This window comes from Cricetulus griseus, chromosome 4 (genome assembly GCF_003668045.3).
Source record: "Cricetulus griseus strain 17A/GY chromosome 4, alternate assembly CriGri-PICRH-1.0, whole genome shotgun sequence".
NCBI lineage: Eukaryota > Metazoa > Chordata > Mammalia > Rodentia > Cricetidae > Cricetulus > Cricetulus griseus.
The window spans coordinates 225,119,841-225,135,816 of NC_048597.1; the positions used below are offsets into that span (position 1 = coordinate 225,119,841).

At 41.0% G+C, this 15,976-nt stretch overlaps 1 protein-coding gene across 5 annotated transcripts in view; it reads right to left on the reverse strand.

Annotated features, from left to right (window-relative positions):
- The window catches only part of Zcwpw2 (zinc finger CW-type and PWWP domain containing 2), a 107,986-nt gene extending 92,251 nt beyond the window's left edge, over window positions 1–15,735 (reverse strand). For 2 of the 5 annotated variants that reach the window (XR_003485258.2, XM_035444040.1), the window contains exon 1: window positions 15,630–15,735. The gene's annotated coding sequence lies outside the window, so the exon portion shown is untranslated. The remainder of the gene's footprint in view (window positions 1–15,629) is intronic. The other 3 variants (XR_003485259.2, XM_027415335.2, XR_004769780.1) reach the window with 2 other exon arrangements.
- Window positions 15,736–15,976: the final 241 nt, after the last annotated feature.

Genomic DNA, 15,976 nt, shown 5'->3' on the forward strand with positions numbered 1-15,976 from the left:
TACTTACACTCAAGTCCATAATTCTGAACATATAGTGTATCTTCAGTCATTCATCTTAAAAATAAAACATGCATATAGTGCCATTTAGAAAACATAAGCACCATTACAGGATTACAGGTTGCCTATTTGTGCCCTGCCTACCTCCAAAGAGAAGTTAATATATGATGAATAAGATACATTTAATGTTATGCATTAGATTTCATAATACATTAGAAACAACAGAGAAATATCAGGACTTAGTTAAAAGCATTATGGCGGACAATGAAGAAAGCAGAAAATGTCTAAAATATGCAAACTCATTAGCAACAAAAATCTCTACAGGTTGGCTAGGCCTTCAAGCACTGCACAGTGCTTACAGAAAAGGTCTAGAACAACCAAGAATGTGAGATAGATTCCAGGTCTGCATCCCTCATTAGGCCATACATTTGGAAACAGGTTTGATGACTTTTGTCATGTGAAGCAGACATGGTTGATGTTGGGGTATGTGGTGAGATTAACCAAGGTCTTCTGAAAAACCAACAGTTACTAGAGCGCTTTTATACCCGGAAGCAACTGCCTCACTTTATCTAGGATTTCACCACACAAAGAATTCATAAACAGGCTGACAGTGACTGTTAAATACACAGATAATAATGAACAAAAAGAACCAACAATGAAAGACAGAAAATACACAATAGAAGAGAGAACTCACACCCCATAAAGCATGGTTTTAATAGAGAACACTGTAGGATATTCATAATTATATAACCTCAATATGAAAAAGAACATAATAGTGTGGAAATTTTAAATAAGAACATTAAAACTGTAAATCAACTCCAATGTTATTGAAAGAGTAAAACAAACAAAAGTCTTATTAAGGAGCTTCAGATTTTAGTTATAGGCCAGCAAATAGAGGTAAGTGGGTAAAAGCACTTGCCACAAAGCCTGGGACTTGCTATATCCTCAGGGCCAACATGGTGGAAGGAGAGAACTTACTTCTGCAAGTTGTCCTCTGCTACAAATATGCCATGACATACATGTACCCACACACATATATACACACAGGCATACATGCACACACAAATAAATAAAATTGTAAATGTGATTTTTAAAATGCAGTTAAGAATTTTTCACAGGACATATCCCAAACTTAAGAAATGAATTTATAAGAGAAATGGGCAAACAATTGAAAAACAGACAGCCAATAAAGTTGATCAATGTATTAGTCTATGTTGGCCACCTTAACAATCTGTCATAGAACAAGTTACTTTAAATAAGAGACATTTCTTTTTGTCAGTCATGTAGATAAGTCTACATGGGTTCTAATTGGCAGGGTTTTCTGGTAAGGACTTTTTGGACTAGAAGACCAAGACTTGCTAATTTCTCAGGTGTCATTTTCTTGGTGTGTGTAAGAGGAACCAGAATGGACCCCTGGCATCTTTTCTCATGAGACACTGATTCTATAAGGGCTTTTGTACTGCATCTCAGAGGCTGTGGGAGAATTCATTCACTTTACTAGGTAGTATGTATACATGGTAGTGTATAAACTGGTTTTTTTTCCAAATAAAAGAACCATACAACTTTAAATTTAGATAAATAACTATAAAATTAGAGGTCACAAGTTGGGTGTGATGTCACATATCTGTAATTCCAGCACACAGCAGCCTAAGGAAAAAGGATTTGCTATGGGTGTTTGAGGTCAGCCTAGGCTACACTGTCTCTGTCATAAGGTAACATTTCACCCTTCTGGGGTTTTTGATAGAGTTGAAGACTAGACAGTCACAGTTAAAGTTTTCCTTAGTAATGATAAAAGGTAAATTAGGTACAAAACTTTAGAGTCACAGCGATAAGATAAATAATAGAGTATATTCTCTAAATTTGTCAAATACAAACAGAATAGATATTGTAAATGCAATTCTTACTCAACAATTGTTTTGTTGCATATAATTTTACTGTTAAAGTTAAAGGCTTCTTTCTTAATTAGACAAAAAGGGGGGAAATGTGGAATATTCCTTTACACTGTGTGAATATATGTCACTGTGATTGGATTAACAAAAAAGCCGACTGGCCAAGGATAAGGTCAGGGGGACAGCCAAACAGAGAATGCTGGGAAGAAGGGAGAATCAGAGGAGTCTCTAGCAAACACAAAGAGAAGCAAGATGAACAAAGCATAGATAAGAAATATGAATTAATTTAAATGTAAGAGTAAGCTAGTAACAAGCCTGAGCTATAGGCTGAACATTTATAATTAATATTAAACCTCTGTGTGGTTACTTGGGAGTGGCTTGTGGGACAGAAACTTCTGCTCACACTACATAATAAATTTCAGGAAAGCCTGGGCTACATCATGAATCCTGTCTCTTAAAACTGAAAAAAAAAATTACAAACAAATGTTTGCTTATTATTGGTATTGTTCATTTTTTTAAAGATTTATTATTATGTATATAGTATTATGCCTATGTGTATACCTATAGGCCATAAGAGGCCACCAGGTCTCATTACAGATGGTTGTGAACCACCATGTGGTTTCTGGGAATTGAACTCAGGACTTCTGGAAGAGCCTCTGAGCCATCTCTCCAGCCCAGTATTGTTCAATTTTAAAGCCTAATTTAAAAAAAAAATGAGCAACAAAACAAAATTTTAAGTAGTAGATAAAATACTTTTCCTCTCTGCCAGTGGTCATGTCAGAGGATCAGCAGATGGCAACTGACTTCATGGTATCAGCCCACCAGGAGGTGAATCCCTGATAGGGGAATCTTGGATAGGAAAGGCCCAGAGACCCCAGACTCCAGAATGTCTTTTGCTGCTGTGCCTTTACATGTTTGCTGCTGCCATCTTTCTCTGGTATCTGGCATAGTGTGAATGAGTATGGGGAGATCCCCACTGCCTGTAAAGTAGTGTGTTTATCTCATGGAAACATCCCATTCTAGTGGGCATTTTTACCTGTGGATTATTATGAAGATGATTTCTTCCTAATTTGTATTGTCTAATTGATAATAATAATGCTAGTTTCAATAGAGTTTTATGACTAAAAAAATAAACCAAGGAAGTGTCACAAAGCTACAACACATGAGTTTCTATTGAGGAGTCATATCGACTGTGGCTTAGGGTAATGATTAAGAAAAACATTTGAGTCTTAGTAGCCCAGCTAGTTTAAATTCTTCTAATCTTAATGTTGGGAGGTGTGTTCACAGGTTTTGGAGTGCATTATAGCTGAAACAAAGTTTTTAAAATAACTTAAATTTAGACTAAGATGTTTTTGTTAAATAGCTTTGAGGTGAAAAACCCAAGGAAACAATCTAAAGTTTTAGAAAGGCACATAGTTGAGTGAGGAACTCTTTAAGGTCAGGGAACAAGAACAAAGCAGCCCAATTATTACTAGGTGATATACTTTCCTTGCTAGGAAGGGGTTGGTGATCAAAGATGATGATTAATTCCTTGTACCCATTTCTTCCCTCAATCTCCTGATATAAAAAAATATGAGTGGGTACACACCCTAAATATTTAAAGTAGAGCTAACTGATGCTTTTTCATATATAAAAGTTTATGTTTGTGATCCCTGTAATATTACTTATAAGATTACCTTTCAAGATAAGTAATAAAATCATTGGTCCTTTCTTTGTAACCACAAAATACAGCCTGCCAGTAAAAGAATATCTTGCTTGCTTACATACTGCTAATCTATAACAAGTTACTTGGGTATGAATGTACATGAGTTCTTGGAATAATTTGTTTTTCACCTGTAACAAATAAAATGTTTAATCATGTGAGGGATATGGTTTTTACTTGTATTCATTGTAATCATTCACTTGAAAAACAGAATGTAACCACATTCAAGTTTTTATATTGCCTGAAAGATTTTGCTGGGGTATATAAGCCGTAAGGAAAGAATAGCAATAGAGTTAAAATGAGTAAGAAGGAAAACATCAAAAATGTGAGAGTTAAAAGAAAAACATCATTTACACAATGGAGTACTACTCAGCAGGAAAAAAAAAAAAAAACAATGGAATCTTGAAATTTGCAGGAAAATGGATGGAACTAGAAGAAACCATTCTGAGCGAGGTAACCCAATCACAAAAAGACAAACATGATATGTACTCACTCATATGTGGATTTTAGACATAGAGTAAAGGATTACCAGCCTACAATCCACACTGCCAGAGAAGCTAGTAAACAAGGAGGACCCTAAGAGAGACATACATGGTCCCCTGGAGAAGGGGAAAGGGTCAAGATCCCCTAAGCAAATTGAGAGCACAAGAAGAGGGGGGAGGGAGCTAGGAGAATGAGAAGGGGAGAAGAGGAAGGATGCAGAGGACATGAGGGAGCAGAAAGGTTGAGTCAGGGGAAGAACAGAAGATAGCAAGAATGGAGATAATAGAGGGAGACATTTTAGGTTTACAGAGAAATCAGGAACTAGGGAAATGTCTGGAGATCCACAAAGATGACACCAGCTAACAATCTAAGCAACAGAGGAGAGGCTACCTTAAATGCCCTCCCCTGATAATGAGATTGATGACTGTCTTATATGCCACTGATAGCCCTCATCCAGCAGCTGGTTGAAGTAGAAGCCGACACCCACAACTTATCACTGAACTGAACTGGAATCCAGATGCAAAGAAGGACGAATGAAGAGCAAAGGGGTCCAGACCAGTTGTTTCTAGTGAAACCCATAGAAAGAACTGACCTGAACATTGGGGAACTCTTGCTCCCCAGATTGATAGCTGGGATACCAGCATGGGACTGATCCAGACCCCAGGAACATGGATTTCATTGAGGAAACCTTGAAAATCTACGGGACTTGCTGTAGTAGTTCAGTACTTATCCCTAGCATAGGTGTGGACTTTGGGAGCCCATTCCACATAGAGGGTTACTCCCTGAGCCAAGACACACAGGGGTGGGCCTAGGCCCTATCCCAAAGGATATGATAGACTCTGATGACACCCTATAGAAGGCCTCACCATCTAGGGGGTGCTCTAGGATATGTGATAGGTAAGGTTTTAGTTGGGGGGTGGTGGTAGGGGAGGACAGGAGGGAGAAGGGAACTGGGATTGTCATGTAAAACAATCTTGTTTCTAATTCAAATAAAAAATCTATAATCAGAAAAAAAAGAGGAAAACATCAAGAGAGTTAGAAGGAAAACATCAAGAATAAAGATAAGGGAGAAGGAAAACATCAAGAGTAAGCGAAGGAAAATGTCAGGAAAATAAAGGATAGTGATTACAGAAGAAGAATAAAGAAGGAAACTAATGTGTAAGTGTCTTTTTCCCTACCTCCTTCAGATTAAAAAGTCATAGTTCGTGCCAACTCTGACCCCATGGAGTCCCTTTGAGCCCTGTGCTGCTGCTGAAGGCTGGTCCCCCAGGCAGTGAAATCTCTTGTTAGAAATGTCTCAGTTGATGATTTTTACCTCCCCCCTCCCCCCCGACCGGAAATTCTGGAAAAGTAGAAACAATGATTTTTCAGCTTGGCCTTACATAGAAAAGGGTTTCAGTGAGAACTCCAACATGTAGGATTCAGTAATGATAAAACATCTAAATGTCCACAAGCCTGACTAAAGGAAGCAATGCCGGCCTGCCCACTCAGCATGACAACACATGTCTTTGCTCCTAACAGAATTTTCTTTAAATATAAAGTAAGGGGAGAAAACAGTCTTTTAAAACAAGCCAAAGGTTCACTTTACTCAGGTAAAGCATTCACAAAGACAAACTGAATCCATAGCTAAACCCAACTCATGCAATTTATAGCAAAATCACCTGTCATAAGACTGCAAGTCATTATTTACATAGCTACCCCATGGTTAGTGCTGGATTCTATGCACCCAAAACCCCTTGATACTCAAGTTCTGGCTTTTCTTGAAATTGCATATGAATTAAGCAATACAGAATATTAATACACGGGAAGGTCACACACAACACCACACTGTCAAGTGACTTGGTTGTATATTTAAGGATTAACTTTTCTACTTTGTGGTGTTGGCCCTTGGTAGCCCAGACTGCCCTGACTTGTATTTTGGTGGTTAGAAGAGTTAGTGAGTAGAACTTCAGCAAACTTACCTCAAAATTGCTAGTAGTTCCAGTGTAGGGTCTGTATGTTTGAATTAGTAAAGATTTGTTATTAGGAAATGTCTTAAGTTAGTGTTGCCCATTGCTATGAATAGACACCATAACCACAGCAACTCTTACTTTAAAAAATTAATTGGGGTGGCTTACTTATCACCAAGTTTTGGAGGTTCAGTCCATTATCATCACGGCAGGGAACATGGTGGCATGCAGGCAGATGTGGTGCTGGTTACCTCTTGGCTTGCAGGCAACAGGAAATTGACTGACTCACTGGGTAGAAACCTGAGCATGGAAACCTCAAAGCCCTCCTGCTGTGGAATAATCCTTCTGGTACACCGTGAATATGTATTATTCTCATTGGTTACAAAAAAAGCTGACAGGCCAGTAGCCAGACAGGAAGTAATAGGCAGAACAGCCTATTACAGAATGCTGGGATGAAGAGGGCAGAGTCAAGAAACACCAACCAGCTACTGAGCAAGCAGGACATGCTGGCGGACAGGTAAAGCCATGAGCCATGTGGCAGAATGGAGATTAATAGAAGTTGGTTACTTTCAGTTGTAAGACCTAGTTAATAATAAGCCTCAGGTATTTGGGACCCAGTGGTCAGAATAGGAAATGTCTAATTACACACTCCCCCACAGTGCCACACGTCCTCCAACAAGGCCATATCCACTCCAAAAAGCCACATCTCCTAAGAGTGCCACTCCCTATTTGATTGTAGGTGCCAATTTCATTCAAACTACCACAGGATAGAAAATAGGCATTTGACTGGCTTGGTTAGAGTTACTCCAAGATATTTTGTTATTTGTGGCTATTGTAAAGAGTGTTGTTTCTCTCTTTTTCTCAGCCTGTTTATCATCTGTATATAGCACGGCTACTGATTTTTTTTTTTTTGAGTTATGCTTATATCCTGCTATATCACTGAAGGTGTTTATCAGATGTAGTAGTTCCCTGGTAGACCTTTTTGGGGTCTCTTATGTATACTATCCTATCATCAGCGTATAGCAAAAGTTTGACTTCTTCACTTCCAATTTGTATCCCCCCGATCTCCTTCTGTTGTCTAGCTAGAATTTTGAGTGCGATATTGAATAGAATGGAGAGAGTAGATAGTCTTGTCTTTTTCCTGATTTCAGCGGACAGCTTTGAATTTCTCTCCATTTAGTTTGATGTTGGCTACTGGCTTGTTGTATATTGGCTTTATTATGTTTAGGTATGTTCCTTGTATCCCTTATCTCTCCAAGACCTTTATCATGAAGGGGTGTTGGATTTTGTCAAAGGCTTTTCAGCATCTAATGGGTTTTTTTTTTTTTCAGTTTGTTTATATGGTGGATTACACTGACATATTTTGGTATCTTGAACCATGCCTGCATCTCTGGGATGAAGCCTCCTTGGTCATGTGGATGATTTTTCTTGGAAAAGATCTTTACTAACCCCACATCTGACAGAGGACTGATCTCCAAAATATACAAAGAACTCAAGAAACTAGACATCAAAAGACCAAATAATCTAATAAAAAAATGGGGTGCAGATCTAAACAGAGAACTCTCAACAGAGGAATTTCAAATGGCTAAAAGAGACTTAAGAACTGCTCAGCATCCTTAGTTATCAGAGAAATGCAAATCAAAACAACTCTGAGATACCATCTTATAGCTGTCAGAATGGCCAAGATCAAAAACACTGATGACAGCTTATGCTGGAGAGGACATGGAGTCAGGAGAACACTCCTCCATTGTTGGTGGGAGTGAAAACTTGTACAACCACTCTGAAAATCAGTATGGCGGTTTCTCAGAAAATTGGGAATCAATCTACCTCAAGACCCAGAAAGATCACTTTTGGGCATTTACCCAAAGGATACACACTCAGGCCACAAGGACATTTGCTCAGCTATGTTCATAGCAGTATTATTGTAATAGCCAGAACCTGGAATCAGCCTAGATGCTCCCCACCTGAAGAATGGATAGTAAAAATGTGGTACATTTACACAATGGAGTACTACTCATCGGTAAAAAAAAAAAAAAAAAAAAAATTACATCTTGAAATTTGCAGGCAAATAGGCAGAAATAGAAAAAGCCATCCTGAGTAACGTAAGCCAGACCCAGAAAGACAAATATAATATGTACTCACTCATAACTGTATATTAGAACTAAAGCAAAGGACAACCAACTTAATAACCACAACTTCAGAGAGAATAGCAACATCATGATTGGTTTACATTAGTTTAAATTTTTAGCTCATATGTCGGGGGCCCATAAAGATGGCTTTGCTTCAACTTGGCTCAAGGTCAGAGAGTTCAAAACTACCTTAGTAAGTCATAAGAGCTAAAGGTCTAAGGCATGGCTACAGTAGGATATTTGATCTTGGCCTTGGGTGTCTTATCTAAGTAACAGATTTGGTATGAGGTGTGATTACTCTTGACCCTCAAGGCCAGATAATGAGAAATTAAATGTGAGGTGTGGTTACCAAATTCTTGGAGAATTGAGGAAGGAAGTCTCTTTGTTCTGTATATGTCATACCATGTTGCCCTTTTTGGTTAAGGTATTTAAGAATGGTGAAGAATGCCGGGCATTGGTGGCGCACGCCTTTAATTCCAGCACTCAGGAGGCAGAGGCAGGCGAATTATCTATGAATTCAAGGCTGGCCTGGTCTCCAGAGCAAGTGCCAGGATAGGCTCCAAAGCTACACAGAGAAACCCTATTTCAGAAAAAAAAAAAAAAAGAATGGTGAAGAATAAAACTCGGGGTGTTCAGTATTCACTGAATTGTCCTCCTAACTCTATACTGTGTCTGTCTTTACCTAGCCTTTCTCAACCCACACAGATACAAACAGGGGTTGGGGGGAAGGGGAGAGCAAGTTGGCTGGTTCCAACTGTAGCTCCACAAACACAGCCTCCCACAATTATATCTAAGGTATGACTACTATCAGAGAGGTTATCTATCAAATAAAGGTTTGTTAATTTAAAGAAAAAAAGAAAATAGGCAGCTTGAAAAATGCTTCAACCACAGCTTCTCATTATATAAAACTACATATGGTCTGTCATTTAATGAATCCTCTTTCTGTTCCCTGAATTTCACTCACTGCCATTCATTAGAAAAGAATTTTAAAAGATTTAAGAACATTCTATAGCTGTAGCCAGTATTTCTTTAAAATATTCAGTGTCTTAAATGGTATATGCATGTGTGCGCACGCATGCACACGTGCCCGAGCACCCCCCCCACACACACACACACTTTTTTTTAAATTAAGCTAGATTGTGAAAGGAAGGGGAATCAAAAGCATTGTAGAACATGTCTTAATCAGAATAACAAGTCAAAAGCAGTGAAGACACTATTATGGACTGAACTATACCCTCCTATTTCCCATTCACAACCAACAAATTCATATGTTGAATCATTAGTTCACCAGTAACCCAGAACATTACTGTATTTGGAATAGGGTTTTTGAAGAGCTAATTAAATTTGTGTCACCCTGGTAACCTAAATCCAATTGATGTCATTATACAAGAAGAAATCAGAACACAGACATACACATAGAGGATGATGTGAAGAAACAGGACAAAGATGGCCATTCAAGCCAAGAAAGGCCCTAAAGACATCCTAACCTTGCTGACACCTTGATCTCAGACTTTGAGTTTGTTCAACTACTTTACATGTCAACTTGACTGGGGCATTGGGCTGCTAATATTTCATTATCATTGGTCCAGCTAGGTCACACCTAGGTATACAGGTATGAAGGAATCTAAGTCAGTATATAACAGAAATGCCTGCACACCCATGCTTACTACAGTACTATTCACAGTAGCCAATACAGTCAGCCTAAGTGCCCACCAAAAAATCTGTGGATAAAGACAATGAGCTATATACACGCGGTGCATTATTCTTCTTCCAAAAAAGAATGAAATTATGTCATTTGCAGGAAAATGTTTGGACTGGAGTTGTCTTACAGAGCAAAAATAATAAATATTCAGAAAGACAAATATCCTGTTTTACACAGAGAATCTATATTTTAGAAGAGCAAACATGAAGGAAGAAAAGAACCTATTTATGTATGATAGGGAACACAAAATAAGGGTAGATGGGTCCAAGACTGTGAACGAGGAGTCAATGTGCTCAAAGTACACAGTTCATATGTATGAATGTCATGTTGAAATCCATTGTTTTGTGCAAATAATATACAACAAAGAAATTAATTTTTTAACTAGTTTGGTTAATAAAATAGAGAGAAAAAATGAAGGCAGACATCCATATGCAAATGGGCACACACATATAAGTGCATTCACCTGCTACACATGAGCATCCATAAACACAGATCACATCCAAAACAAATAGTCTATGAGAAAAACCCATTTCAGTGCTTGGCACACTGAAGATACAACAAATGTGAGGTTTCTTTTTTAGACTCCTTTTAAATGTAGCTAAGACAACTGAAATATGCAAGAACAAATGCAGGATGAGAACACTTTAATTATCTTGTCTTTCATGATTTTTTTCTCAAATGATGAACTTAAATATTTAGTTTGCATCTAATCTTTAAAGTGCATTTATCCTTAATCTCCTCTATGATGCAAATTTAATACTCACTGTTCATTCATTTACCTAATTAACAAATTTGTGCCTATAAGTCAACTTTAGATTACACTTAATGATTCAACAAAAGCTTATTAACAGCCTATTATCTGTGTGAGACTATCATTTAGAGGCTAGTTTATGCAGATACTTCGGGATAGCTTCTAGCATAGTTCTAAGATGCTTAATAATAATTTTTCATCTTATTCAATAGTGAAGATCACTGGTAGATTTCAATTTGTTTGAGAAACCAAAGTAGCAAGGGAATAAAATTCATAGGCATGATTAAAGGCTAGATTTCCTGCAACAGCTGTATTCTACTGCTTCAGAAACCTTCAAGGAGGAGCTGAAGACATGATGGCTCAGTGGTTAAGGCCATGCACTGCTTTTGCAGAGGACTGGAATTAGTTCCCAGCACCCACACTGGACAGTTCACAACCACCTCTAACTCCAGATTCACATGATCAGAATCCCTCTGCTGGCCTCTGTAGGCACCCATACTTATGCGCACAAGTCCACATACACACAGATTCATACCACTAAAATTAAATCTTTAAAATTTTTCCAAGGAAAACTAAAAGCTAATAAAACAAAGAAAATAATCATAGAAATTTCATAAACCATACTTAATGTCAATTTAAATCTTAGTAAACTATCTACTTACCATAGACGTATATGGGACAGCTGCATTGAGGGATTGTTTTGAACTCACATAAATGAAAGCATGTAGTTTTTGTCTTTCCGTGCCTGGCTTATTTTAAAATAACCTAATGCTCTACTTTTCACCCATGTTGTTGCAAATGCCAGGGTTTCCTTTTGTAAGACCAGACAGACAATATGCCACCCTGAATTGCGCATCCCCACTGTCCAGGCACTATCGGGGGACCTTTAGGTTGTTTCCACACTTTAGCTATCAGAACACCCGTGAAATTAACACATCTTCCAGATTCTAGTCTCAGTTTTTTCGGGGGGGGGGGTGACACCATGTTGCAGGACTACTTGATCATGTATTGGTTCTGGGTTTTTTGTTTTTGTTTTTTTCCGAGACAGGGTTTCTCTGTGTAGCTTTGGAGGCCGTCCTGGCACTCGCTCTGGAGACCAGGCTGGCCTCGAACTCACAGAGATCCGACTGCCTCTGCCTCCTGAGTGCTGCGATTAAAGGCGTGCGCCACCAACGCCCGGCCTATTTTTAATTTTTTGCTTTGTGTTGTTTTGTTTTGAGCTATGTGGTACATACAGCAAGGGGAGGCTGGAGCTCCCATGCAGCCCAGATTGGCCTAGAAGCCTTGAGACTCTAAGCTGATGCCAGCTTGCTAGGGCTTAGAATTCCATGGAAACGGGTGTCTGGCCAGGGGTTAACTGGAGAGGTAAGAGCAACCGTGTTTGGTACCATAGGTGAGAGCCCCCGACTGCACCAGATCTTAGCTCTCCCTACTTCCTGTTGTGGATGAAACATAACAGCTGCCTCGAGCTCCCTCCCAAGGCCACATCTCTCTTGACATGATACCTCCAAACTGGGAACTACAATCTAAAATAAACTTTTGTCGGGCATTTCATCACAGCAATGCACTTCTGCACACAATGTAGTGGTATATTAGTTATGATTTATTAAAGCTTGATTGAGGATTCAGAAAAGCAAAGTCATCCACAGGCCATAGAAGCCAGGCACACACACCTTTAATCCCAGTAGCCAGAGATTAGGAGGTGGCAGTGCATACCTTTAATCCTAGGACTCAGGATTAAGAGGTAGACGGATCTCTGTGAGTCCAAGGCCACCCAGATCTACACAAGAGTGAATCAGTCTAAAGAGAATTATAGCCCACACCTTAATCCCAACATGATGGAAGTATATAAGATAGAAGCAAGGTCTCAGAGAAGCTTTTCGATTTTCCAGTCAGGCTGAGGTAGAAGTAAGAAGGTAGCAGCTGGCTGCTTTGCTTTTCTGATCTTCAGCTTGAAGTTTGAACCATAATAGGGTTCAAAGGTCCCTAGGTCCTTTTATTTTTTCCTGTTACAACACTATGAAGATGTGTTGCTCTCATTGTAAAAAAAAAAAAAAAAAAAAAAAAAAAAAGCTGATTGACCAATGGCTACACAGAATTTGGAGGGCAGAGAGAATGCTGGGGAGAAAAGGGACAAAGTCTTGGGAGTCAGGAGGAGGAGGAGACACCATGAGATGCAGAGCGAGCAGATTGGGAAGTAGGCAGATGAGGGAAATGAGCCTCAGGACAGCACGTAGATGAATAGAAATGGGTTCATTTAAGTTATAAGAGCTAGCTAGAAACCAGCCTAAGCTATCGGCCATTTATAATTAATATTTAGTGTCGTTGTTGGTTATTTGGGATTGGCTGGCCAGGCAGAAAAAGTCTGCCTACAACAATGCAGACAGAGGCTGTTGTATCTGTGGCTCAAGAGGTCAGATTACATTCCCAGTTGGTATCAGAACTTGGCGGGTTGTCCACGTGGTACTGGTTTGGCAGGCATAAAAGACTGGAGATTGAGGGGGACAATTCTGAGAGCCACTGGCCACAGCATTAAACTGTGAAGAAAGTAAACCCTAAATTACAATGGAGACCCAAAGTAGTATAATTGTCAGAAACGTTGGGCTGTCTGCTGAGGAAAGTTGCCAGTACAGGGCAGAGGTGGCCCGTATTGCTACAGCCAGGGGAGCTGGCTGTGACTACTTTAGCCATTTCAGAACATAGATGACGGGTTTGGTGTTTACCATGCTGGGTTCTGATCTTTGGTGTGACTTTTCTCTACTATGCCCTCCCGCCATTGCTCCCTTTTGGAATGGAACTATTTATTCTGCACCATTGTATGCTAGGTATAATGTGTTTTGTTTTTATTTATTTGGTTTTTTGATGTTAAAAGGGGGTGAATGTTATAGTTAAATGATTTGGTCCCAGAAGATACTCTGCCGTTACACTTTTGAACAATGCTGGAACTGTTAGAGACTATGGAGACCTTGAAAGGAAGGTAGAATAAGTGTATTTTTCATTACGAAAATGAAACACTAGGGGGCAGGAATGGATGTTATGATTGAAAAGTGGTATGTTTGTCAAGTTGGCAAGGGATGTGTTGGTTAATCAATTGTCCACTTGATGGGATTTCAAATCACCACGGAAACAAACCTCATTTTGTTAAAAGGGGAACTTGTTAAATACTTGTTGTCACTGCTGGATGACTAGTCCCACGGCCCTGGGCAGGACATGTCTGTGAGGAGTTTCTAGATGGAGTCAAACAAGTAAGGAAGAGCTATCCTAAATGTGAGCAGCACCATTCATGTGCTGGGGCACCAGGATGAAGAAAAATGGTGAAGGCAGCAGACACCGGCATTCCTCCCTCTCTGCTTCCTGACTGTGGCCACAATGTGGTCAGCCACCTGTCTCCATGATGCGCTCTGCCAGTGAGCGGAGGGAAACTCTTCCTTCCTTAAACTGCTTTTGTCAAAGACTTTTGTGCTACAGCAATGAGAAAAGTAACTTATACAAGTTTTCTTATGTACCAAGTTTTCTGCTTTTGGCAATATTTTTTAAACTGTTTTAACATTTAATATTTTTATTAAAGTCACTCCCTCCTTTAAGACAGAACTTAACCTGTACATATTACATGTAGAGAGAATGCCTTGAAACCATGTTGGTAACAGGACGTTGAAGATGGTATTAACATGAAGATTCAGCTATTACAACTTAGCACTTTTGACACCTTAATTCTGTTCAGCTGACACTTACGAATCACATCTAACAAGGTCTACAAAGAATGCAGTATTCAGAATATAGAACAAATCACAGAAAATATGATCCAGGGAGCAGAATGATGAAATTTCAGTATACAATTTACATTTACAAACCCACTTAAAATTTTGTTTCTCCAAGCATAAGCTGTTACTAATTCGTATGAGAGCATTCTTCAAAGAAGCAGCACTTAAATTTTTTTTTTTTTTAAGTTGGGGCTAGAGAGAAGGTCCAGTGATTAAGAGCACTGCCTGCTCTTCCCAAGGAACTAGGTTCAAATCTCAGCACCTACAGGGAGGCTCACAACGGCTGCAAGCTCCTGATGCCCGTGATACAGCACCCTCTTCTGGCCTCCATGAACACTGCATGAACATACGTGTACACGCAGGCGAAGCACCACTCATACCCATTGAAAACAATGTTTTAAAAGTCCTTTCATTGCTCAAACAAGCTAATGCATAAAAATGGGTCTTGCAATAATCCTAAAAATAAATATTTGCCCCCCCAAAGAGAACTAAGCCACAGTCACAAGTTGTGCCAGGACCATATTTTGTTTGTTTGTTTGTTCAAATCCAAATCTACTCCAGTAAAGGGTACCTACCCGGCAACATTATACACTGAAACACCTTCCTACACTACACTGTAGACCAAGTTTATTTAAGGTTTCAGCTGACAAAACCTTGTTTGAGAATGTACCGAGAAACGCGTGCTTTCCTGGTTGGCAGTAGATGAACATTAAAAACTTTCAGTAGCCGCGACTCTCACGTTGAACCGGAAACAGTCTAGAGCCTGGGGGCTTGCTTCTGCCTGCGACCCGCTCAGACCGTAACTAATCCGCTACGCCTGACCGTACAGCGCGCCGTCCTCGGGAGAGGCAAGCCGGCGGAGGCTCGCTCGCTGGCTCTCCCTCCAGCGCCGTCACCGAGTCCGCTCACTGCGTCTGAATAAACCCGGCACCCGGGACATGGAGGCGGGGGGGGGGGGGGGACGAGAAATACTCGAGTTTGGGGCCAGCCTGGGCTACCCGAGGCCCTGTGTCCCCGACGCCCCCCCACCCACAAAAAAAAGAAACGACCCAGTCAGCTATGCGCAGCGCGAACGGCAGAAGCTCACTGTAAACCCGGCCTTGGGGAAGCGTCTGCTCCGCCCGACCGCGAAAGCAGCGGCGCGGGGACAACCCTGAGGACGCCGGGACAAGCCCCACGTCCCGGGACCCCAGCCGAGGCACGCGAGCTCCCCCCGGGTTAGCACCGCCAAGCCCGGCGCCGCCAGGCCGAGCCGCAGCGACCCACCTTGCGGAGCGCGCGCTAGAGGGCGCCCTGAGCCCGGGCCTCGGCCCCACAGCCGCCGGCCCGCGACGCTGACTCAGCTCCACTCCGCCGCCCCGCGGCCGGCCCGCAGCGACGCCTCACCCCTCGCCTGCCGCGGGGACCCCTGGGACTCGTAGTGCGCCCCGCCGCGGAGACTCACGGGACTCATAGTACTCCCCCGCCCGACGGCCGGCCGGCCGGACGGCCGGCCGCACAGGCTCACGGGACATGTAGTTCGCTCCGCCCTTCCCCGCCCGAGCGCCGCTTAGCGGTGGCCTCGGAGCCTTCGGGTCCCGCTTCCGGTTCGTTCCGTCGCGCCGCGCTGGCAC